The sequence below is a fragment of the Mesoplodon mirus genome (assembly GCF_964341445.2).
Source record: "Mesoplodon mirus genome assembly, chromosome: 2".
NCBI lineage: Eukaryota > Metazoa > Chordata > Mammalia > Artiodactyla > Ziphiidae > Mesoplodon > Mesoplodon mirus.
In genome coordinates this window covers 20,467,492-20,493,025 of record NC_138977.1, presented here as the reverse complement: position 1 = coordinate 20,493,025, position 25,534 = coordinate 20,467,492, and the positions used below count along the sequence as shown (strand labels likewise).

The 25,534-nt window shown below is 38.0% G+C and overlaps 1 protein-coding gene and 1 pseudogene across 3 annotated transcripts in view; one reads left to right on the top strand and one right to left on the bottom strand.

The window, feature by feature from the left end:
- The window catches only part of UNC5C (unc-5 netrin receptor C), a 399,234-nt gene that overhangs the window by 275,329 nt on the left and 98,371 nt on the right, over positions 1-25,534 (bottom strand). The window lies entirely within an intron of this gene.
- LOC309798869 (ubiquitin-conjugating enzyme E2 A-like) lies at positions 22,670-23,523 on the top strand (annotated as a pseudogene). The gene has a single exon. The product of its transcript is annotated as a ubiquitin-conjugating enzyme E2 A-like (transcript).

Genomic DNA, 25,534 nt, shown 5'->3' with positions numbered 1-25,534 from the left:
GAAATTATAATTCCATAAATGCAACTAAGATTAAATAGAGTTGTAGGCTACCACATCATAACCTCGGCACGAATTCAACTGGTACTTAACTGAAGTCTCCCAGATCTTTTTCACATGAACCACTATTGTCAAGCCCCATTTTCTGAAAATGCTGGCAATTAATCTACAAGCCTTTCATCTACATAGCAGTAGATGCATATGCATTTGATATACATTGTGCTTTCAAATGGTGATTGCATTTCTGATTTAAATAAGCTTATGCATTTACCCAGAAACACAGAAGGGGACCCAATGCATGACTTTGATAGGAGTGATAATGTGGAGTGTACAGATACTGGAGTCCCTATTCAGTAACTCTTCCTCATAAACACACTCCATCCCACTGCTGCACAGGAAACATGATGGCCATACAGTGAGCAACACATATCTATGCTATGATAATAGACATTTCAGGGAATTCCTTTAAGGATACCAAGAAACAAACTTAAAACTCCTCTGAATAAAAGAGTTGTTTCAGGAACCAAAAGAACAGAGCAGACCACTTTTTTGCAAAGCCCTTTGTGATCTTCTTAAGCCCATCTATTCAGACTAAAGGTCAAGTGGGCAAAGCCAGCAATTCTGTTTTCCCACAAAGCTGCTACAGTTTTCTGTCCCCTGACAGCCCCATCTCTAGGAGTCTATTATCTTCCATTCTCCCTCCAGCACCACCCAGATCCTTAACTGGAAATGCACTAAACAGCTCCTTTCTTTCATGGGTTGACTTTCAGTTTTTTGTAATGGCTTCATGTTATACATCTAAAAGCTTTCTTCCCTTGCTCTGTTTATTTAAAGAGGGCAATTTGAGAAAGCAGAACCCACCCTAAACAAGCCTTTCACTATGGTAGGCCAAATGCAAGTAAATTTGCTAATAAAGGCCTTTTCCAGTTCACTAGGTGGCACTTTAAAAGTAGCATCTAGATGACAGGTCTGAAACTGTCTTTAAAAACTGCCTGAAGAATTTAATTTCTACTTGAAGGAATACTTTACATCTTCCTTTAAGTAATACTTAGTGATCCTTTCAGAAAAAAAAAAAACCTTGGAGTTTACTGTCTAATCATACAGACTACAGGTTGTGTCTGCGTTCTATCAAGAACTCATAGAGTAAAAGCTTTAGTTTTTCTTGACCCAATACCTGTTTAGATTGGTAGATGTTTCTGTGTTCAAGTCTAAATCCAGATCAAGAAATCAAACACTAGAAAATAAAATCTAGTTGTTTTGAGTTGAGAGCTACTTGGCAGATCAAAAAACCAAATCTCCTACTTTCAAAGTTAAATGGAGAAAAAGGAGAGGAAAAAAAAAGTTGCTTCCTGCTTGATGTTAACACATCAAGCTTAAATTCAAGGTAGGTGTCTTCTTACTTTTCTTACATTTAGTGCACATTTACTTGCCATTTCTTGACACATAAGTACACATTTAAACACATACATGTCCTTAACCAGGAAAAGAAAACAGGTATGGGTAACTGACTGAAAAACTAATGGCCAAATGACATGAACAAAACATGAAATTTCTTCAGTCTGAAGGTTAATGTGTATCTTAATGTTAATTTGTGAAGCAGGATGGTGATATTTACTTATTTAAATTTCAATATAAAATGTATTCAAAATAAAATATTAAAAAATGTCTTATTTACCTTCTATTACTAAGTAGAAAAGAAATGCACTTAAAAATTCAGGCCATGGACCTAAACGGCAGAATTTTAGATCAATTTTTTCCTTTTCCTTTTGTCACAAGACATTGTTTTGCCATAGTGCTACTGTTCATTTCCTAATATTTACAAACATAGTTAATGAAGAGAGCAGTCTGAATTATTAGGTAAAAGTTATCTGCAAATAAAATATATTCAAAAAGTCATTCTTCTTGCATGTTACATCATGACTTGTTATTTCTGTAGGGTTTCCACCCTTGGAAATTGCAGTACTGTAACTGTACCAAAAGCTACCATCTTCTTAAGACGGTGATAGACCCAAGATTATACGGAGCTTAAGAACGTGAACAAGCACAGGAATGTTGGCAAGGGCACCCAGCCTACGGTAGTTGTGATGGCTGGCAGGATGCTGTCCTAAATCCTTGAGTTGGCTACAAGAACTCTGTAATCTGATCTCAAGCCACTTCTCCAACCTCAGCTTTATGTCACGCCTCCTCAACCACTCATATGACATATTTCATCCAGATAGATCTATTTGTGGACTCTAGAAAGCACCATTTTCTCTCTAGCCCCTAAGTCTTTGCACTTAAATTTATTTCTACCTAAAATACACTCACCTTCTCATTCTTATTAAGCCCACCTTCCTGATTAGGTAACTGTCACTCAACCTTCAGTACTCAACTTGAATCCAGTGCTACCACCTTGTCAATTTAGGTTCACCTCCTGTGCAGTTTAATGGCACCCCTCACTCACTCCCATAACACTCAAGAGTGAGGGTACAAAGCAGAGGTTTTCAAAATGTGTCCAAATATCACGTGCCTCAGAACCTCCTCAAAGGCTTGTTAAAACACAGCCTTCTGGGTTCCACCACTGTCCTACTGAATCAAAATCTCTGGGAATGGAGTTGAGAAAGCTGCACTTTATAAATAAACTTCCCAGATAATACTTACCCATCCTTGCTTCAGAGGCTACATTCTTTGGAGGAGTAAAAGCACAGATTGAAGATACTTTTGCTGTTTTAAAATATCAAGAGAATAAGGGTAATGGCTCAAAAACATACTATTTTAAAAATGGAATCTAGCCTTTACAGGGGGGTAGAACCATACACACATCTGAAAGTCACAATTCTCTACATGATTTCTTTCCTTTTCTAGTCTAGAAAAATGAAATAATACCCTATACATGTCCATTTCATTCTTCCCTGCAAGACATAGAATAATGACTCCTTTAAAGAAGACTGGAGCAAAAATGTGTGTGTGTGTGTGTGTGTGTGTGTGTGTATTCAAGTGAAGTACTTTTAAAAGAGACATTTTAATTAACCCCAATTTAGCAGACAATGCTGAAACACAAGGGACTTAAGACACTTGTGACCTATAGCTTTTTAGTGATAATGATGATGATAAATGATGCTACATTCTCCAGTCTAAAATAATTGCCACAGGCATGATTTCTGAACAACTTGCCTCCCTCGCTTCTCAATGCCCCATATCAAGTAATAATGATGTCAAGCACAAGAACAGAAAACCAAGGAAACCAAATGAAAAAAGATAGCAGAAATGAGTATAAATGAGGTTATGCAGCCCTTAAGACATTTTTTAAAACTCAAATTCCAATGAAGATAGTTTAGAAATTGGAATGACCCTCAAGGTTGGTTCTAAAATGAGTATTCGTGTTTCCTGAACAATTTTGGTGTTGTTTCTCAGGTTTTAATTAGCAATGGTGTCACCCTAAAAAGATTCTCAGCAATTTCATGTAGACTCCAGGCCATTTGCTCTCATTATGAAAGTCTGCGCTTATCGTTCCTGCAGTATAATTGATCTTAGCGCAGTTGCTAATACCAACAAGCATCTAATTATTTTCTCTGCAACACGGAGAATAAAAATAAGCTCCTCTGTAAAACCTACCACATATTTTACTTTTAAAATGTCTGATGGCTTTTCAGAAAAAAGGAAATAACCATATAGTTTTCTACATGCTACACTATTTCTTTATATGTGACAAAACATTGATTTTGGCATTTTGCCTACACCAAAAAAATCAGTGCTTTGAAGGCAGTAAGTGACTGACTACTTACACAGAGTCTGTTATAATCTCTCACCCCCTACCTTCTTGGAAAAGCAGAACTCACAGTGGTTGGTCAGAATCCTGTTTGGGGCTGGAATGGGCCAAGATCACTCAGAAGTTTCTAGAGCCAATTAAATACCCCTGATTTACTGATTTAATAAAGAAACTCTGTCTTCTGACCTCAAAGGGTCAATAAGAACAAACATCAATAAAAGAGAAATGTTTTTATTGAAAACACAGGGAGATCAAGCATGAGGTTTCTGATGTGATTCTGTGATGTACTAATTTATCAGTGAAATGCTCATGGTAGGTAAGGAATCGAGAAGAGTAATCTCTGTTCCACAGCCTCAGAATCATGCTACTTAAATTCTCACAGAAAGGTTAGAAGCCAGACACCTAAGTACACCAAGCCTCTCAGGCACACTTTCAAAGAAACGGTAGTTCTTCCTTTTATATCATTTAAGTCAACCACAAAACTGAAAAAAAAATTTAAAGTAGAATCTTCTGCAGATAGCTGATCACACTAATAGACTCAAGTGTGCTCATTTCCCTTCTACTATACTGGCAGGTACTGGTAGGTGCTGGTGGACAGTTGAGGATTCATGAGTTCTTAGTCTAACAGATTTATCTTTGTACTTACTCAGAGAAATACCTCATCAAAAGATTTGATAGTTTAAGTGAGGTAAATCATGCAAATAATTTAAAATGTTTTTTAAAGCTAGGAGATATGCTTATTACCATGAAAGAGGTACCAATTCCATAAAAATAAAAAATCATAGGAAAAGAATCAAGTGGTCATATGCTAGAATAATCCTTCCTTATGGTTGTAAGATTTTGTGATTATTATGTCTTTCCTTATTATCATTTTGAGCATTCCCTTTCCTTTCCCAACATTTTATTATGAATATTAATACAAACATACAGCAAAGCTGAAGAAACTTTACAGTAAATATCTACATATCCACCACCTATATTTTACTAGTAACCTTACACATTTCTATACATCTATCCATTCCTCTATCTATCAATCAATCTTATATTCTGGATGCACTTCAAAGTAAATTACAGACTCTAGAACACTTCCCTGTAAATATTTAAGAATGCATATCATTATATGTTCAATATTTGTTTAGTTTTTTATGTAACATTTACACAAAATAGAATTCACAAATACTAAGACTAAATTCACTTTTTTTTTTCTGAGTAAAAGTTCTTTTTTCTAATTGAAGTATAGTTGATTTTTTTTTTTTTTTTTTTTTTTTTTTTGCGGTATGCGGGCCTCTCACTGTTGTGGCCTCTCCCGTTGCGGAGCACAGGCTCCGGATGCGCAGGCCCAGCGGCCATGGCTCACGGGCCCAGCCGCTCCGCGGCATATGGGATCCTCCCAGACCGGGGCACGAACCCGTATCCCCTGCATCGGCAGGCGGACTCTCAACCACTGCGCCACCAGGGAGGCCCGAAGTATAGTTGATTTACAATACTGTGTTAGTTTCAGGTATACAGCAAAGTGATTCAGTAATATATGTGTGTGTGTGTGTATTCTTTTCCAGGCTTTTCATTATAGGTTATTACAAGATATTGAATATAGTTCCCTGTGCTATACAGCAAGGTCCTTGTTGTTTATTTTATACATAGTCGTGTGTAACTGTTAATCCCAAACTATTAAAACTCACTATGTTTTGCCAAATGCATGCAACTCATCTTGATTAAAATCCAAACCCTCTATACCAAGCATGATCTGCCTCCAGGCTGTTTCTCTAACTGCAACTCCAGTCCATCATTTCTAGCTCACTCATCTCCAGTTACACCAGCCTTCTTTCTTTTTCTCACACAAGCTGAGCTCCTGTTACCTTCACAGCCTACACACAGGTTAATCCTTCTTTTTGCCCCTCCACATTCTTCAATTGTCACTTTTAAATATCACCTCCTTAAAAAATGCCCTTACTGCCTGCTCATGTAGATTGTCTTCCCAGTGATGCTTTGTAATTGTTCTTATCAAATTTTGAATTAAACTTTTGTTTAGGTTTTCTTTATTTAATGTCTGTATACTTCACTAGACTAGAAGCTCCATGACTGCAGGGACTATATATTTCTTATTTTTTTTTTAACATCCTTATTGGAGTATAATTGCTTTACAATGGTGTGTTAGTTTCTGCTTTATAACAAAGTGAATGAGCTATACATAAACATATATCCCCATATCTCCTACCTCTTCCGTCTCCCTCCCACCCTCCCTATCCTCCCCCCCCCCAACCCAGGTGGTCACAAAGCACTGAGCTGACCTCCCTGTGTGCTATGTGGCTGCTTTCCACTAGCTATCTATTTTACATTTGGTAGTGTATATATGTCCATATTACTCTCTCATTTCGTCCCAGCTTAACCTTCCCCCTCCATGTGTCCTCAAGTCCATTCTCTATATCTGCCTCTTTATTCCTGTCCTGCCCCTAGGTTCTTCAGAACCATTTTTTTAGATTCTATATATATGTGTTAGCATACAGTATTTGTTTTTCTCTTTATGACTTACTTCACTCTGTAGGACAGACTCTAGGTCCATCCACCTCACTACAAATAACTCAATTTTGTTTCTTTTTATGGATGACTAATATTCCATTGTATATATGTGCCACATCTTCTTTATCCATTCATCTGTCGATAGACTCTTAGGTTGCTTCCATGTCCTGGCTATTGTAAACAGAGCTTCAGTGAACATTGTGGTACATGACTTTTTTTGAATTATGGTTTCCTCAGGGGATATGCCCAGTAGTGGGACGCTGGGTCATATGGTAGTTCTATTTTTAGTTTTTTAAGGAACCTCCATACGGTTCTCCATAGAGCCTGTATCAATTTACATTCCCACCAACAGTGCAAGAGGGTTCCCTTTTCTCCACACCCTCTCCAGCATTTATTGTTTGTAGATTTTTTGATGATGGCCATTCTGACTAGTGTGAGGTGATACCTCATTGTAGTTTTGATTTGCATTTCTCTAATGATTAGTGATTTTGAGCATCCTTTCATGTGTTTGTTGGCAACCTGTATATCTTCTTTGGAGAAGTGTCTAGGTCTTCTGCCCGTTTTTGGATTAGGTTGTTTGTTTATTTTGATATTGAGCTGCACGAGCTGCTTGTATATTTTGGAGATGAATCCTTTGTCTGTTGTTTCATTTGCAAATATTTTCTCTCATTCTGAGGGTTGTCTTTTTGTCGTTTATGGTTTCCTTTGCTGTGCAAAACCTTTTAAGTTTCATTAGGTCCCATTTGTTTATTTTTGTTTTTATTTCCATTTCCCCAGGAGGTGGGTCAAAAAGGATCTTCCTGTGATTTATGTCATGGAGTGTTCTGCCTACATTTCCCTCTAAGAGTTTGATAGTGTCTGGCCTTACATTTAGGTCTTTAATCCATTTTGAGTTTATTTTTGTGTATGGTGTTAGGGAGTGTTCTAATTTCATTCTTTTACATGTAGCTGTCCAGTTTCCCCAGCACCACTTATTGAAGAGACTGTCTTTTCTCCACTGTATATTCTTGCCTCCTTTATCAAAGATATGGTGACCATATGCATGTTGGTTTATCTCTGGGCTTTCTATCCTGTTCCATTGATCTATATTTCTGTTTTTGTGCCAGTACCATACTGTCTTGATTACTGTAGCTTTGTAATATACTCTGAAGTCAGGGAGCCTGATTCCTCCAGCTTTGTTTTTCTTTCTCAAGATTGCTTTGGCTGTTCGGGGTCTTTTGTGTTTGCATACAACTTGTGAAATTTTTTGTTCTAGTTCTGTGGAAAATGTCATTGGTAGTTTGATAGGGATTGCATTGAATCTATAGATTGCTTTGGGTAGTACAGTCATTTTCACAATATTGATTCTTCCAATTCAAGAACATGGTATATGTCTCCATCTGTTTGTATCATCTTTAATTTCTTTCATCAGTGTCTTACAGTTTTCTGCATACAGGTCTTTTTTGTCCATAAGTAGGTTTATTCCTAGGTATTTTAGTCTGTTTGTTGCAAGGTAAATGGGAGTGTTTCCTTAATTTCTCTTTCAGATTTTTCATCATTAATGTATAGGAATGCAAGAGATTTCTGTGCAGTAATTTTGTATCCTGCTACTTTACCAAATTCATTGATTAGCTCTAGTGGTTTTCTGGTAGCATCTTTAGGATTCTCTATGTATAGCATCATGTCATCTGCAAACAGTGACAACTTTACTTCTTCTTTTCTGATTTGGATTCCTTTTATTTCTTTTTCTTCTCTGATTGCTGTGGCTAAAACTTCCAAAACTATGTTGAATAAGAGTGGTGAGAGTGGGCAACCTTGTCTTGTTCCTGATCTTAGTGGAAGTGCTTTTAGTTTTTCACCACTGAGGATGATGTTGGCTGTGGGTTTGTCATATATGGCCTTTATTATGTTGAGGAAAGTTCCCTCTATGCCTACTTTCTGGAGGGTTTTTTATCACAAATGGGTGCTGAATTTTGTCGAAAGCTTTCTCTGTATCTATTGAGATGATCATGTGGCTTTTCTCCTTCAATTTGTTAATATGGTGTATCACATTGATTTATTTGCATATATTGAAGAATCCTTGCATTCCTGAAATAAACCCCACTTGATCATGGTGTATGATCCTTTTAATGTGTTTGTTGGATTCTGTTTGCTAGTACTTTGTTAAGGATTTTTGCATCTATGTTCATCAGTGATATTGGCCTGTAGAGTTCCTTTTTCTCTGACATCTTTTGTCTGGTTTTGGTATCAGGGTGATGGTGGCCTCGTAGAATGAGTTTGGGAGTGTTCCTCCCTCTGGTATATCTTGGAAGAGTTTGAGAAGGATAGGTGTTAGCTCTTCTCTAAATGTTTGATAGAATTCGACCGTGAAGCCATCTGGTCCTGGGTTTTTGTTTGTTGGAAGATTTTTTTTTTTTTTTTTTTTTTTTTTTCTTTTTGCGGTATGCGGGCCTCTCACTGTTGTGGCCTCTCCCGTTGCGGAGCACAGGCTCCGGACGCGCAGGCCCAGCGGCCATGGCTCACGGGCCCAGCCACTCCGCGGCATATGGGATCCTCCCAGACCGGGGCACGAACCCGTATCCCCTGCGTCGGCAGGCGGACTCTCAACCACTGCGCCACCAGGGAGGCCCTGTTGGAAGATTTTTAATCACAGTTTCAATTTCAGTGCTTGTGACTGGTCTGTTCATATTTTCTATTTCTTCCTGGTTCAGTCTTGAAAGGTTGTGCTTTTCTAAGAATTTGTCCATTTCTTTCAGGTTGTCCATTTTATTGGCCTATAGTTGCTTGTAGGAATCTCTTATGAGTTGTTACTTCTCCTTTTTCATTTCTAATTCTATTGATTTGAGTTTTCTCCCTTTTTTTCTTGATGAGTCTGGCTAATGGTTTATCAGTTTTGTTTATCTTCTCAAAGAACCAGCTTTTAGTTTTATTGGTCTTTGCTGCTGTCTCCTTCATTTCTTTTTCATTTATTTCTTAACTGATTTTTATGATTTCTTTCCTTCTGCTAACTTCGGTGTTTTCTGTTCTTCTTTCTCAAATTGCTTTAGATGTAAGGTTAGGTTGTTTATTTGAGATGTTTTTTGTTTCTTTAGGTAGGACTGTATTGCTATAAACTTCCCTCTTAGAACTGCTTTTGTTGCATCCCATAGGTTTGGGGTCATTGTGCTTTCATTGTCATTTGTTTCTAGGTATTTTTTGATTTCCTCTTTGATTTCTTCAGTGATCTCTTGGTTATTTAGTAGTGTATTGTTTAGCCTCCATGTGTTTGTGTTTTTTACAGATATTTTCCTGTCATTGATATCTAGTCTCATAGCATTGCGGTCAGAAAAGATACTTGATATGATTTCAATTTTCTTAAATTTATCAAGGCTTGATTTGTTACGCAAGATATGATCTATCCTGGAGAATGTTCCATGGGCACTTGAGAAGAAAGTGTATTCTGTTGTTTTTGGATGGAATGTCCTATAAATATCAATTAAGTCCATCTTGTTTCATGTGTCATTTAAAACTTGTGTTTCCTTATTTATTTTCATTTTGGATGATCTGTCCCTTGGTGAAAGTGGGGTGTTAAAGTCCCCTACTATGATTGTGTTACTGTCGATTTCCCTCCCCTTTTATGGCTGTTAGCATTTGCCTTATGTATTGAGGTGCTCCTATGTTGGGTGCATAAATATTTACAATTGCTATATCTTCTTCTTGGATTGATCCCTTGATCATTATGTAGTGTCCTTCTTTGTCTCTTGTAATAGTCTTTATTTTAAAGTCTATTTGGTCTGATATGAGAATTGCTACTCTAGCTTTCTTTTGATATCCATTTGCATGGAATATATTTTTCCGTCCCTTCACTTTCAGTCTGTATGTGTCCCTAGGTCTGAAATGGGTCTCTTGTAGACAGCATATATACGGGTCTTGTTTCTCTGTCCATTCAGCCAGTCTATGTCTTTTGGTTGGAGCATTTAATTCATTTACATTTAAGGTAGTTATTGATATGTATGTTCCTATTATCATTTTCTTAATTGTTTTGGGTTCTTATTGTAGATCTTTCCCTTCTCTTGTTTTTCCTACCTAGAGAAGTTCCTTTAGCATTTGTTGTAAAGTTGGTTTGGTGGTACTGAATTCTCTTAGCTTTTGTTTGTCTGTAAAGGTTTTAATTTCTCCGTCGAATCTGAATGAGATCCTTTCTGGGTAGAGTAATCTTCGTTGTAGGTTTTTCTCCTTCATCACTTTAAATATGTCCTGCCACTCTCTTCTGGCTTGCAGAGTGTCTGCTGAAACATCAGCTGTTAACCTTACGGGGATTCCCTTGTATGCTATTTGTTGTTTCTCCCTTGCTGCTTTTAATATTTTTTTCTTTGTATTTAATTTTTGGTAGTTTGATTAATATGTGTCTTGGTGTGTTTCTCTTTGGATTTATCCTGTATGCGACTCTCTGCAGTTCCTGGACTTGGCTATTTCCTTTCCCATATTAGGGAAGTTTTCAACTATAATCTCTTCAAATATTTCCTCAGTCCCTTCCTTTTTCTCTTCTTCTTCTGGAGCCCATATGATTTGAATGTTGGTGCGTTTAATGTTCTCCCAGAGGTCTCTAAGTCTTTGCTCAATTGTTTTCATTCTTTTTTCTTTATTCTGCTCTGTGGTCCTCATTTCCACTATTTTATCTTCCAGGTCACTTATCCATCCTTCTGCCTCAGTTATTCTGCTATTGATTCTTTCTAGAGCATTTTTAATTTCATTTATTGTGTTGTTCATCATGGTTTGTTTGCTCTTTAATTCTTCTAGGTTCTTGTTAAACGTTACTTGTATTTTCTCCATTCTATTTCCAAGATTTTGGATCATCTTTACTATCATTACTCTGAATTCTTTTTCAGGTAGACCACCTATTTCCTCTTCATTTGTTTGGTCTGGTGGGTTTTTACCTTGCTACTTCATATGCTGTGTGTTTCTCTGTCTTCTCATTTTGCTTAACTTACTGTGTTTGGGGTCTCCTTTTCGCAGGCTACAGGTTTGTAGTTCCCATTGCTTTTGGTGTCTGCCCCCAGTAGCTAAGGTTGGTTCACTGGGTTGTGTAGGCTTCCTGGTGGAGGGAACTGGTGCCTGTGTTCTTGTGGATAAGTCTGAATCTTGTCTTTCTGGTGGGTAGGACCACGTCTGGTGGTGTGTTTTGGGGTGTCTGTGACCTTATTATGATTTTAGGCAGCCTCTTTGCTAATGGGTGTGGTTATGTTCCTGTCTTGCTTGTTGTTTGGCACAGGGTTTCCAACACTGTAGCGTGTTGGACATTGAGTGGAGCTGGGTCTTAGTGTTGCGGTGGAGATCTCTGGGAGAGCTTTCACCATTTGATATCATGTGGAGCCAGGATTCTCTGGTGGACCAATGTCCTGAACTCGGCTCTCCCACCTCAGAGGCTCAGGCCTGACACCCGGCTTGAGCACCAAGACCCTGTGAGCCTCACGGCAGAATTTCTCTTCGACAACATCTTCAAATTTATGTTGACTATAGAATAGACACAAGGGCCAAAAGAAATGGTGGCTTCATTGTTCACTTTCCTTGGCAGCTGTAGGCGAAGAGCATTTCAAATGACAGCAGACGTCTCATCCGAAACCAAGGAGGCCACAAGGAAATGGTGCATCATTTTTCAAGTACAGTGGCTCATTTACTCACTGCAATCTGAAAAATGAACTCCTCTTTCTTTCATGTTCTCTCATATCCTTCCCCTAGAACCTCGACCTTGGAGGCTGTAACCGGAGGATAGGAGGTCTAGGATACACTCTCCAAACTTGAGCCCAGAGAAGCAGCAGCAGCAGCAGACTACCTTGATGCAGCCGGGCCCAGCCCCTTGGATGAAAACCTTGAGGGCAATGGCAGCGGTCTTGAGCCACTGCAGCAGCAGGAGGAGCTGGCCCTTCCCAGCCACTGAGGGGCCACAGATTGTAACGAGAAAGCAGTGCCGCTACCATACCGCATTCACCCAGTTTCAGCTGCAGGAGCTGGAGAACATTTTCCACCACACTCAATACCAGGACTATATATTTCTAATTCACTATGTCATCTAACATGTTGAAACACAGTAGGCATATAGCATATAACTATTAACTGAATGAATTATAGTATCTTTGATTGCTTCTTTCTCAGACACTACTTGTTCATTCTATAATAATGAGCCATATTCTTTCCCAGCCAATTTGTATGTTTATCTTTTCTCTCTTTCTCTAGACAGTAAGCTTTTGAGTTCCAATGCATATTCATTCAAATATGTTTATTAAGCACCTACTCTGCCCCAGACAATTAACTAAACAACTAATAACAGGGGCAATAAATACGGAATGAGACAGAAATGTATCTATTCTCATTCCACAACAGGACACAAGAAACAGAGAAATACACTACTGCCGGAAAAGTGCTTTGGGAATGCAAGAAGGGATACCTATCTTGGATCAGATGGGTGGCAAAGACTTGCCATTGAAAGTGGCCTCCAAGCTGAGGCTTAGAGTAGATCTTAGCCTTACTATCCTTCTTTTACACACTAAAATCAAGACCACCTACTTTCTCATGTGTGGAACTCCCTTTCAGTTTTATCAGCATGGACTGTAGAGCACTTTTCCCTATATGGAGAAAGAGTTAGTAATAATAAGGTATCAGAGGGACTTTCACTTGGCTTGTAGCAAGTAAAACCCAGGACAAGTTCAAAGTTAAGACTATGTTATCTTTCTCCCCATTGGTCTCCTTCTTGAATATCCCACAGTGACTATGAAGTTTCAGCTCAAAGAACTTATTATTATTCTACTCTGTGCACTGGAGTCTAGTTCCATAATATGAAAGCACATTTCAAGGGCCACAGAAGCACTGAAGTCTGTCACAGCCCATTCCTTCCAATATTTGTTAAGTTCTCTCATAGTACAGAAATACATCACAGGACATTCTTGTTCTTGCAGAAGTAGGATAGGTTGAATAAATTCTGCATTTCCCATACTTTCACTTAGTCCTTTAAATTCATCCATTCATTAAATGAATAGAGAACCCCATGTTTACTTGTACTGACCAGTGTGGGAAGCATAAATTCCAGAGATAAAAGAATTTATCTCTGGATAAAAAGAAAAGAAAGCAGACAAACAAAAGATTTTTAAATGTTACATGAATTCTCAGTAGTCTTCCCAATTCTGATATCTCTTCCAGGTGAGATATTATTTCTCAGTGCAAAACAATTTGAATGAATGAATCAAGTTGGACAGTGAAGCTGAAGTTCAATTCTGCATAACAGTTGAGGGAAAAAATCAAAATGCAGCATACTGATTGTACTGATGGTTTTGACAATATTGAACAGTCACCTCTTTTTACCATAAAGCTCATCATCTTCAGTTAGAAAGCTATTGTGCCTATCTTTTAAATGTATAGTCAATTCTGCTGTAACTCTTGTTTTGAAAATGCAAACTCCCAACAGGAAATAATTGGAGGGTGACACAAATTTCCTATTTGATTATGCATTATTTTGCTTGTGACAGACAATAGAGGAACACAGAAAACTGCATCCAACTGAATTGGTTATACAGGAATCCACAAAATGCAAATGCAGACACACACAACACACACACACAACGCCCCTCAAACATCTACCAGCTACTGCAGTTCATCACATGTGTTAAGAAGCACATCCACCCACACCTGGTGTTAGAGCTTCCTAACAGGTTTCAGATAACCTTCCTTCTACTCCCTCACAATAACTCTCTATGAGCAACTCTTCTATAAGCAAAACTTTAGGTCTCTTTCAAGGTAAAGTCCATATTTATTGTAGCATTCACGTATTTCTTTAACCATTTACATGTGTTAAACTATGCTACCATTTTTTTATAATAATAATTTTTTTAGCTCTTATTTTGAATATCTATTTATTTTACTTATTTTCCTTTTTTTTGGCTGCATCGGGTCTTAAATGCGGTACACAGGGATCTTTGCCGAGGCATGTGGGATCTTTTTCATTACGGCGTGCAGTCTGCTAGGGTTTCTCTCTAGTTGCAGTGCGTGGACTTCTCTCCAGTGGTGGCATGTGGGTTTCCCCTCTCTGGTTGTGGTGCCCAGGCTCCAGGGCATGTGGACTCTGTATTGTGGCACACGGGCTGTCTCTTGAGGCACACGAGCTCAATTGTTGTGGCATGTGGGCTTAGTTGCCCCGGGGCGTGTGGGATCTTAGTTCCCCCACCAGGGATTGAACCCACATCTCCTGCATTGGAAGGTGGATTCTTTTTTTTTTCTTTTTGCGGTATGCGGGCCTCTCACTGTTGTGGCCTCTCCCATTGCGGAGCACAGGCTCCGGATGCGCAGGCCCAGCGGCCATGGCTCACGGGCCCAGCCGCTCCGCGGCATATGGGATCCTCCCAGACCGGGGCACGAACCCGTATCCCCTGCATCGGCAGGCGGACTCTCAACCACTGCGCCACCAGGGAGGCCTGGAAGGTGGATTCTTTACCACTGGACCGCCAGGGAAGTCCCTATGCTACCATTTTTATTAGGTTACTGTCTCTGTATGTGTGTGCGCCTAATTCCGATTTTGAGTGTTATGCCCCAACCCCACCTTTCCCATTAAGTGCTTGTGATTTTTAATTTCATGATTTTGCATAGAGAGGTGAATTTTAGGAACATACAAATTATGTTGTAGCAGAACCAATTGTACAATTTCTTATTGTTCTTTGTGTGATTTTTATGAAGACCCTCTCCAAGGTTTAAAAGTGCCTTATGATATTAAATGCAAATTTAACTTAAAATAATTTTATTCTAGGGCTTCCCTGGTGGCGCAGTGGTTGAGAGTCCGCCTGACGATGCAGGGGACGCGGGTTCGTGTGCCAGTCCGGGAGGATCCCACATGCCTCGGAGTGGCTGGGCCCGTGAGCCATGGCTGCTGAGCCTGCACGTCCGGAGCCTATGCTCCGCAATGGGAGAGGCCACAACAGTGAGAGGCCCGTGTACCGCAAAAAAATAAAAATAAAAATAAGAATAATTTTATTCTAATAATTTTCTGTGATTATCCATTTGCAGGATTGGTAATAACTAGGGATATAAGAAATTATAATTTCTTTGATAGAAAAACAATCCAAAGAGAAAATTAGCTGTAGCAATCATTAACTAATGGATTAAAAATAATAACCCATAGTCTATTTCTCTGAAATTGAGAAAATCCTCCTCTATGACATAATAATATCTTCTAAAAGTTCATGAATTATTTTCTTGGAAGTGAACTCCAAAACCCTTTTGAAACTAAAACAGATTCCTCAGTATAACAGAGTGGAAAAAAATCACAATTATGAAATTAAAGGAAAATTGTAACTATGGTGATTGTTCAAATATTACACTGAATATTGCAAAGATATACAAATAACTGCAGAAACTGCAATGGATGAACAGTTCTTTTTTTTTTTTTTTTTTTTTTTTTTTTGCTGTACGCGGGCCTCTCACTGCTGTGGCCTCTCCCGTTGCGGAGCACAGGCTCCGGACACACAGGCTCCGCGGCCATGGCTCGCGGGCCCAGCTGCTCCGCGGCATGTGGGATCCCCCGGGACCGGGGCACGAACCCGTGTCCCCTGCATCGGCAGGCGGACTCTCAACCACTGCGCCACCAGGGAAGCCCCGATGAACAGTTCTTGTTTGGGCATTTTTGAAGCAGTCATCTTGCTAAAAGTGTGAAGACTGGTCACTCATGACAAAAGGCTCTAGGTTGTTTCTGCTAATTAACTCTAAGAATAACTCAGAATTAAATAAACACTTTCAAGCTACTAGGATAACAGAATATTTTACCAATATATACTAGAATAATGCAAATTGATCTATAGCCAATAGAAATATAGAAATAGTTAGCAAACCAATTAAGGATGGGTGTGGGGGGGAGGTGTCCCCATGACATTATGCTCTATTTTTCTAGAACACGGTCAATATTATGATCTTAGAAATAATGATCTTTAACAGAATTTTATGGTTTATGTTTTTTCTCGTGTCTATTTTCTATGAAGGATGTATCATGGGATTTTCATAATGCTTCAATGAAGGCCGGAAGTAATTTTTGAAGTGCTCATAAACTCTGAATAAACTGTTTTTAATCAGGCTTGGATTTTTGCTTGCCTTTTTCTTTTTTGTTAAAGAAAAATAGAGACTTAATATAAAACAGCAGGTCTGCAACTTTCTCACTAAGGAAAAAAACCTGACAGAGCAAATCCAAACCAATTAAGCAGAACAGAAACCATTTTAAAGTGAATAAAAGCATAGCTGAACATCAAATATAGGTTTAATATTGATGTGAATAAATTATGTAGCTCTAATTGTGAAATTTACATAAGTATATCATGTCAGTTCTAATATATTCATTATATTTTATTAAAAATATTGTTAAAAATTCATATTTAGATGGCCCTGAATACTTGAACTGGTGGTATTTTATCACCACAGTTCTTTTTGTATAACCTAAAATTCTCAAGGATTCAAGAAATGCAAAAGATTTTAAATTATTAAGTTCAATATTTTTATTTATTGAAGATTCATAAATAATAGAGTCATATAAATGAGAAAATAAAAGTCTGTCTTTATTCTGTGACATATTGTATTAGGAACATGGAACACGAGGGAGAAACTCTAGAATTCTGAAGATGTGCTAAATAATCTTTAATAAACAATATAGTCCTCTCATAAATAGAGATGATAAAGCGAGAAACTATAAAATAAAATACTGAAAAATTTTGATTATCATAGAGATCACCATATTTTGTAGTGGGCAGAGTAGATAATAAGGGCCAGTCCGATGGAGAATTATAATTAGCTTTCCTGCAACATGGCAATTTAGCAAAGAAGTTGAATAAGCTGGATCCAATCACTGGAATGATACAGCATCAAGATAAGGTCTCATGTGATGCTATACGATTCTGTAATAAAAGCAAAAACCCAACTAAGAAAACTTTGCTAAATTGTTTTGCACCATCAAAAGAAATAAAATTGAGTGGCAGGATCCTTATCAGAGCCTAGGACTTCAGGGTGATTAATTTCACAATTTAGCTGGAGTTTATTTAGGTGTAGAAATAAAGGCAGAGCTGCAAGTAAGCTTTGCACATTCATGCTTCTAAATTCATTAATAATCGTCTGGGTTTTCTTTTCTATTACTATAACAAAACCCATGGTAAAAGAAACTGCCACAAAGGAACTCCATTTACAGATATTGCCACTGTTTCACTAGATCAGAGTTTTGAAGTCTACCAACATAACTAAAAAATAGAATCTGTTCTTCCAGGGATTGCTCTATTTTTAATAAGTCACTCCTCACACAGATGGCCCTAGCTAGACCTAAACCTAGAGATTCCATGAGCACTTTAAACTAATACAAGTAAAAATCAAAACCATACCTCTCCTTCCTCTATTAAAACAAAGTTCCCCCAAACCACATATCACTATTTAGCAGTGCAGATTAGAAGAACGAATTCTGGTGGCTTTGGAGTCAAGATGACTGTCTGAGAATAAGTACCCTCTTAGTTAATAATTCAACCATGTAAAAGTCCTTTTAAAAAATATCTGTAAATGAAATGATCTTAAAAATATATTAAAAAGTATAGTATGAGGCAAAAACATATTCCTTAAAACAGAAAAACAGAATTTGTGAAAAATGCTTTTAACTTTTCACTGATAAATAATAAGAGCAAAAATACAGTTATCACTCAAACAGTCTTAAGAGACAGATAGGTATTTCTTATTATCTGCATTTTGCATCTAAGGAATCTAAGCACACATTATCTGAGATGTGCTGGAATAGAAAACGCTCAGCACATGTGGAGCTTCCTAAACAGCTGCTTTTACTGATTGATTTATTTGAAAAATTTACAAATAGTAGTTCTAACTTCTGAAAATATTGTTTTCCAGAAATGATCTACAGATATCATCTCCTTTTTACGTTATCCATAAACAGTGAGGAAACTCAGCAATAAACTGAGGGCCATTATGTAGTACTAGGTCATCCCTAACTGCTAAATGTCTTTCCTTCTCCCCAAGTGAAGATGATACAAGGTAGCTTTGTTTTTAATCCCTAAAATCCTCAAAAACTCCCATCAGTAATTTCAGTCTCCTTCTGCCCTGTCATGTCGTAAGAAAAACTGCACCTCTGGTGCATATCCAAGTTCACAGGCCAAGTTCAGCTTATTTTTCTCTTACAGGCCCTTGCGATAAGCAGTCCATTATAAACAGTCTTCTTCATCAAGGCTGGCCCCAACACATACAAATAAATAATGAAACATCCTAAGCTTCTAGAATGTAAAAGATTTATAAGCACGGCTGGCATGGATGACACGAAGAAGGATTCAGAGGCCATTCGAACCATAAACTCAAGATGAAAAGTCTGAATCGTTTAGCAAAAAGAAGAGTGTTATGTGAGTTTTCATTTTCTTTCTTTCCTCTTTTCCTTTTTATGTTTTAAGACAAAGTTTATTTAACACAACACATATGCATCCCCTTAGTTATCTGATATGGCTAGGGTTATAGATAAGCTTCTGATAGATGAAAGAGAAACGCTTTTAGAAACAAGCATTTTAATTCAAACTTTTTTTGAAGGAAACTTTCCAAAACCATATCACATACTTCCTTGTTTGTGTGGTATGTTGAAAATGTAATTAAAACTTTTTTGATTACTTAAAGCATCATCCCCCCGGGTGCATTCTATGGAACACTAGCTCTAGAAGTAGGATGTTAATGGTGTTTCAGGAAAAAAAAAGTGTTCTGAGGTCAAATAAATTTAGGAGATTCTGATGTCAACTTGGATTTTCTTAAAACAATGAACATTCCCATTTGGCTGGCTAACTGGGTGGGAAACATAAACCCGTATGTCAGAGTGTGTAGTGACCCCACAAGCACAAGGAAATGGAATGTCAGTCTTTCTCTTGTCATCTCATAGCACTGCTCCTTCACCCACCCCTTACCAGAGGTTGAAATATTAGAAAGGGAGAGAGAAGGGTGCAGAAGGAGAAGACAAGCCAAAGGCTTCCACACCCATAATACCGATTGTCTGTTTTCTCTCCTTCACATTTCTCTCCTGTCTTCCAGCTCTCTGTGGCCACAGATTTGGCCAATGGTTGCTGTTTCTGCTTTTTATTGGCATTTCTGCCACTTCCATTCTTTGTTTGGCAGGGCAGCTACCTTCAGTGATTTTTGTTTGTGTTACTGTTTGGACAGGTAAAAATCACAGATAGGCTCACTGTTGTTCTACATGGACAGAGATGCCAGAAATATATGTAATGGGATAGATAAATGGAGATACCAGATTACAGATTATTTTCAGTGGGAGGTCACTTATCTGTGTTTGTTGGTCCCCCCCCCACCACCACTAGTATTAGAGGAGGAATGAAAACAAAAAAAGAGATACCCCAGGTGAACTTAGTCACATCTAAAAAAGGTATTTTGCTCTCTAAATGTGAGAAATGTGAGAAACAGACCACTTTTTCATAACTTTCAACAGTTAGTAGTGATCATTCACGTCATTTACCATCAAGAGAGGATGTTAAGAGTCTCTCTCAATACTCTCATAATTATTTCAAATATCGGTATGATTTTAATTAATAAATAAAGTCTGAGTAGCAAACTCTACTTATTTCTTTATAGTAAAAAGGCAACAGTACATACACAGCTAATCTCATTTGCATACAATGTTAAAATGTTACATATAGGTTTCTAGATGTTTATAATGGTGATGGTTAAGAAGAGGAAATTAAAATTCCTGAGACCTGATGCTAAAGAAAACAAAACAAACAAAACAAAAAAAGAGGGGAAAGAAAAAGAAGGGAAAGATTCCTGAAGTGCTTGAATAGCATGGCATGCATGCCTCAGTGAACTTTTGAAAGGAGTTCAGGGAAATGAAATTTAAAAAGTGTTCATCAGCAAACTTAGCTCTAACATGGTTTTCTTTAATAAATAAAACTTACACTTAGTGCTTATATCTCAATTTTCATCTTCAATGTATTTTACAAACATTAAGTAATTTTTATAACACTCCTGAGAAGTAACAATATCTTGCATTTATATAGAGTCACTCATCTGAAGAATATAAAAGGATTTCACAAATATTAAACTTAAGCCATACTCAACTGATTTTAAAAAGAAGAGGAACAAAAACTTAAAAAAAAACTTATCAGGCCATTGGAAATAGACTTAGTAACTAATATTAGAATTTAGAATTCCTGATATCTAAATTTAGTTTTTGACACAAAAGCATTCCTTCATGGAGGTTGCTTAAATTCAAGAGTGCTTGAGAAACTGGTTCAAAAATGGATGCAAAGGGGCTAACTGCAATTTAAAGCCAGCAGACTTCCATTTTTGCATCTTGTTTCTACCCATTTCCTGAAGAGTCAAATACATCTCTCTCCTCATTACCTGGCTTAATGAAAAGAAGCAATGGCACTGCTAATGCAAGACATAATATAAAAATCATTCATAATGGACTTCAAATGAATTTATTACTTTCCTTGTAGTAAATTTAAAACTGTATGTTTCAAAAGACAATACTAAAATTGTTTTACATTTAATGAATGGTGAAAGAGAACTCCTTGGTTTGTGGTAAAAAAATCTGTCCAGGGTGCTTTTTTCCTAAATCAATATTTAACAAAGAAATTTCTAAATTACTTTCGCCAGGTATTACTTGTTTAATATGTTAGTACTCAATTTTTATTTATCCAAAATAACTCTACAAATGTTTTAAAGTCCTTATAAAAAATACAAATAATAACTGTTTTAATTACATAAATTGTTTTATTTAATTCTCAGAGAAAAAAATAAGTACTGCTATCACTGTTTTATGGGCGAATTAACTGAAACACAGTTGCGTAACGTACTTAACTAGGATATTATATCTAGTGAATAGTACAGTCAGGATTCAAACCAGACAGTCTGTTTCTGAAGTCTGGACTCTTAAGCACTGTTTCAGAATAAGTCACTTACATGAAGCCAACTAGTATAGGAAGCTACCTAGACCAAGAGATGCCAGGCAGGTAGATCAATGGCTCATCCTGCACAGAGGAAAGAAAGACAGCCTGGATAAGCAGAAAGGATGTTCAGCTGACTTCCATTCAGAAGCCCAGTTTGGAGAATGGCTTGTCTAGTTTACCAAACATGTGACCCAGTGCACTATTGTCACCTTTTTGGATCCCATTTACCTTAACCGTACAACAGAGGTGGAGAGAAAGAAACCAAATTACAAAGTCTTGAAGGTCCCTACTATTTTTTAACAATGTATGTTCTCTTCTGCCTCTAACATTTGTACTTGGAAAAATTTTGGTGAGGTAAAATAATAGCTATCCAACAAAGAATAATCAGCAATTATTCGAAATAATTAGTAATATATGTAGATGTGTCCTTTACTTTTTTCATAGAAGTCCCGTGCACATATTCATATAAATATATACTGTGAATAGTTTCTTCCTGTACTATTTATCATATTAATAATCCAGGCAGGTGTTTCCTAGGGTTAGGGGACATAATGATGAACAAGACAGTCCTTGCCCTCAAAGAGCTTACTTTCTAGTTGGAGGGAACATATAAAGAAGTAAGCTAACTGGAGGGAAAGCAAGTTGGAAGTTGGTGATATTTTAGTGGGACTGGTCAGGAAAGGACTAGATGGTAATAAGGAAGCATTCTGCCCTGAGAATATCCCCAGGAGAGGGAACAGCTAATGCAGAAGGCTTGAACTGGGAACCAGCTTGGATAGGCCAAGAGACATCAGGAGGCCAGTGTGACACAGCAAGAGAATGGTACTGACCAGATTAGACAGGACACAGTCAGGCAGAGGCCACTGAAAGATTACAGAAGGCTCAGAGTCCTTTGCTTGTTTTTGTTGTTATTTTTCAAGTGTAATTAGAAGTTACAAAAGGGCAATAAGCTACCTATTTTTTTCTACTCACAGTATGAATTAGTGTTTGAAATACTCTTTCCTTAAGCCTTACTAACTTTCAAGAGATTCCTGTGAATGATCTAATGCTATCTGCTAACCTAAATATACTTAGGTATTATATGAACAATCAAAGCAATTGGCTGGTCCTCTTTCCCCTACCCAGCCTCGGTGGAATCTACAACCTCTGAGAATTTAATAAGTAATTCCTCCTTTTGGAACTTACTGAAAATTTGGTTTTCATCAATATTCCCTTTTGTTATTTTATTCTTTTATTTTAAGTTTATACTTTTTCAGAACTACAGTGTGAAAACTGATGTTTCTAAATAGAATTTTACCAGTTTTAAGGGAGGATAGCAAAGTTTATTTGGGTTATATATTTGCTGTTGTTTTAAAATATCGTTCTTTATTTGGGTTTCTGTGGGATTATTGAATTTTAAGTCTAAATGCTAATAGGATTTGAACTGTTCCTTCCTGTATGATACAAATACTATATTTTTCACTAAAGATAAACTCAAGCCAAGTTTAGAAAATTTTTAAATTAAATCATGAATGTTTTTTAGATATATAATCTTATATTAATCCATTAAGACTCCATCACCCATTTGGAGAGGCAATGTGGTTCTTCTGGGCACTTCCCCCTCAGCTCCTTCGGCTTCCTCAGCCTCCCCGGCCACCATACCGCCCGTGGGGACCCCAGATCTCGGTGTATGCCCCACCCCTGACCCCGCTAGAGACGCGTCCACCCCGGCCTAGCGGCACCTCGTGAGGGACTTCAAGAGGTTACAGGAGGGCTTCCCTGGTGGCACAGTGGTTGAGAGTCTGCCTGCCGACGCAGGGGACACAGGTTTGTGCCCCGGTCCGGGAAGATCCCACATGCCACGGAGCGGCTGGGCCCGTGAGCCATGGCCGCTGAGCCTGCGCGTCCGGAGCCTGTGCTCCGCAACGGGAGAGCCCAAAACAGTGAGAGGCCCACAAAAAAAAAAAAAAAAAAAAGGGTTACAGGAGGATCCTCCAGCCGGAGTCAGCGGGGCTTCGTCTGAGAACAACGTCATGGTTTGGAACACCGTCATTTTTGAGCCTGAAGGGGGACCCTGTTACAATAGAATTCACTGAAGAATATCCGAATAAGCCACCTACGGTTAGATTTGTCTCTAAGATGTTTCATCCAAATGTCTATGCAGATGGTAGTATATGTCTGGACATACTTCAGAACCGTTGGAGTCCAACCTATGATGTGTCTTCCATTTTAACATCCATACAGTCTCTGTTGGATGAACCTAATCCCAATAGTCCAGCAAACAGCCAGGCTGCTCAGTTGCACCAGGAGAATAAGCAGGAGTATGAAAAACATGTTTCTGCGACAGTAGAACAGAGCTGGTGTGACTGTTGACCCGGGTGCAGGAAGAGAAGAAGCTGGTCATAAGAAAAATATATATTGATGTGTTTATCACCTTCCTATTCTTCAGTGTCATTACATTTGCTTTATTAAAAGCAAAATAGCTGTTGTGCTGTTTTCATCCTCCCTTACCAAGCTTTTCCTACCCCTTCTAACCCCTCCTTAAACATCAGAACACACCCTCTACGAGATCAAAGGTACTGTACCTGGGTTACATGCAAAAATGACTAATGCTTCATTCCTTTTCTGTTGTATCTCATTTTCAGTTTTAGGGCAGTATTGTGTTACTGTACTTTATACTAAGCTTTTTCTTTTTTTCTGCGGTACGTGGGCCTCTCGCCGTTGTGGCCTCTCCCGTTGCGGAGCACAGGTTCCAGACGCGCAGGCTCAGCGGCCATGGCTCACCGGCCCAGCCGCTCCACAGCATGTGGGATCTTCCCAGACCGGGGAACGAACCCGTGTCCCTTGCATCGGCAGGCGGACTCTCAACCACTGCGCCACCAGGGAAGCCCTACACTAAGCTTTTCAAATGAATTGTTTTACAAGTGGTGCTTATGCATAGCTTGATGACCGGAATGTTATTTTTAACAGAATGATTGCTGAAGCGTTTCTCCCTGGCTGGTCCTTCACTTGTGTTAGATTTAGAAGTGAATTTTTGGAATATGGCCTATAGAAAACAGGGAAACAAATCCATATAAACATCCATTTTAAAAGAGCAATGGAAGCTAAAAAGGCTACGATACTAAGATCTAAACAACATGAATTTTGTTTTTTATTGGTAGGAAGGAGAATGTTAAAGGACTCAGTCAAAGGAGTGCAGCAATCATAATAACTGACAAATCCTCCCCTTGCAAGGTATTCACTGGACACATCCAAGCTAAGTTTCAGAGTACTGAAGTCTTCTGGATTTTCACTTTTTAAAGAGGTGTGGGAACAGAGGACTGGAGCCAATCATTAGTTTTTAAGCTAGGGAAGGTTGGAGATCCTTTAATCTTTTTAAAGGAGCAGTGCTACCTTAGAAAAACAAATTATAATCCGTCCTTGTTTTTTTTAGTTTTAATTAACCCAAGGAAGGGAACATATCTGTGGCAAACTATTTTCCACTCAAATCCTCAGTTAATGCTGCATGCTTTAGTTTCTTCCTCCCTTTCAGTACTATAAGAACCTTACAGTCAATACTTGCAATCTTTCTTTTGATATGTATATTTTTAGATGCACAGTATCTTTAAGTAGCAGTGTGGGACAAGGCTTGTAAATGTTTTGTCTGATGGTCCATTGCCACCTTTTGTGCATTTATCACTCTTCTAAATCTAACTTTGCACGAATAACCCATGTAAAAAATGTACATTTTTCAAAACTTGTAAATAAAAATAACCTTTAAAAAAAAGACTCCATCACCCTTTTTAATTACTTCAGAATGAATTCCTTAGTCTTTTATCATGGTGATGGCTATTAAAATAGTACATCTCCATATATACTGATAGTCTACTGAAAGTTTGAGAGCACAAAAATTTCTTTATACATTATATTGAAAATGGACGACAAGCAACAGAATTGGGGTTACCCTTGTTAACAGGGTTTTTTACAGTGAAAACAGCACTGGTTAGATGGAGACCTGCTTCTCATTAACCTCATCTTCCTTTATTCACTACAGGATCTTGGGAAGTTAACTCTGGGCCTCAGCAATCCCATTTATAAAACCTGTTGTCTGACAACAGGTAGCAGGAATGGATTGCCTTGTGAAGTCCTTTAGGAACCTGTACGATTAGCCAAGGGGACATTAAAAATACCACAGGTTTAAGGAGAATGGTACTCAGGTTGGAACAGTGGATTAATAATTCTTTCTTCCAGTGGCTACTGGTACTCAGTGCCTCTGGTCTAGCTCTGATATTTATGTGTTTTCGGGGGAACATCACCACTGTGCAAATCCAAGATTTTGTTTCCATTAAAAAATTAACTGAAATATTAGACTCAGTCTTCAAATATATTTAGAAATGTACCAAGA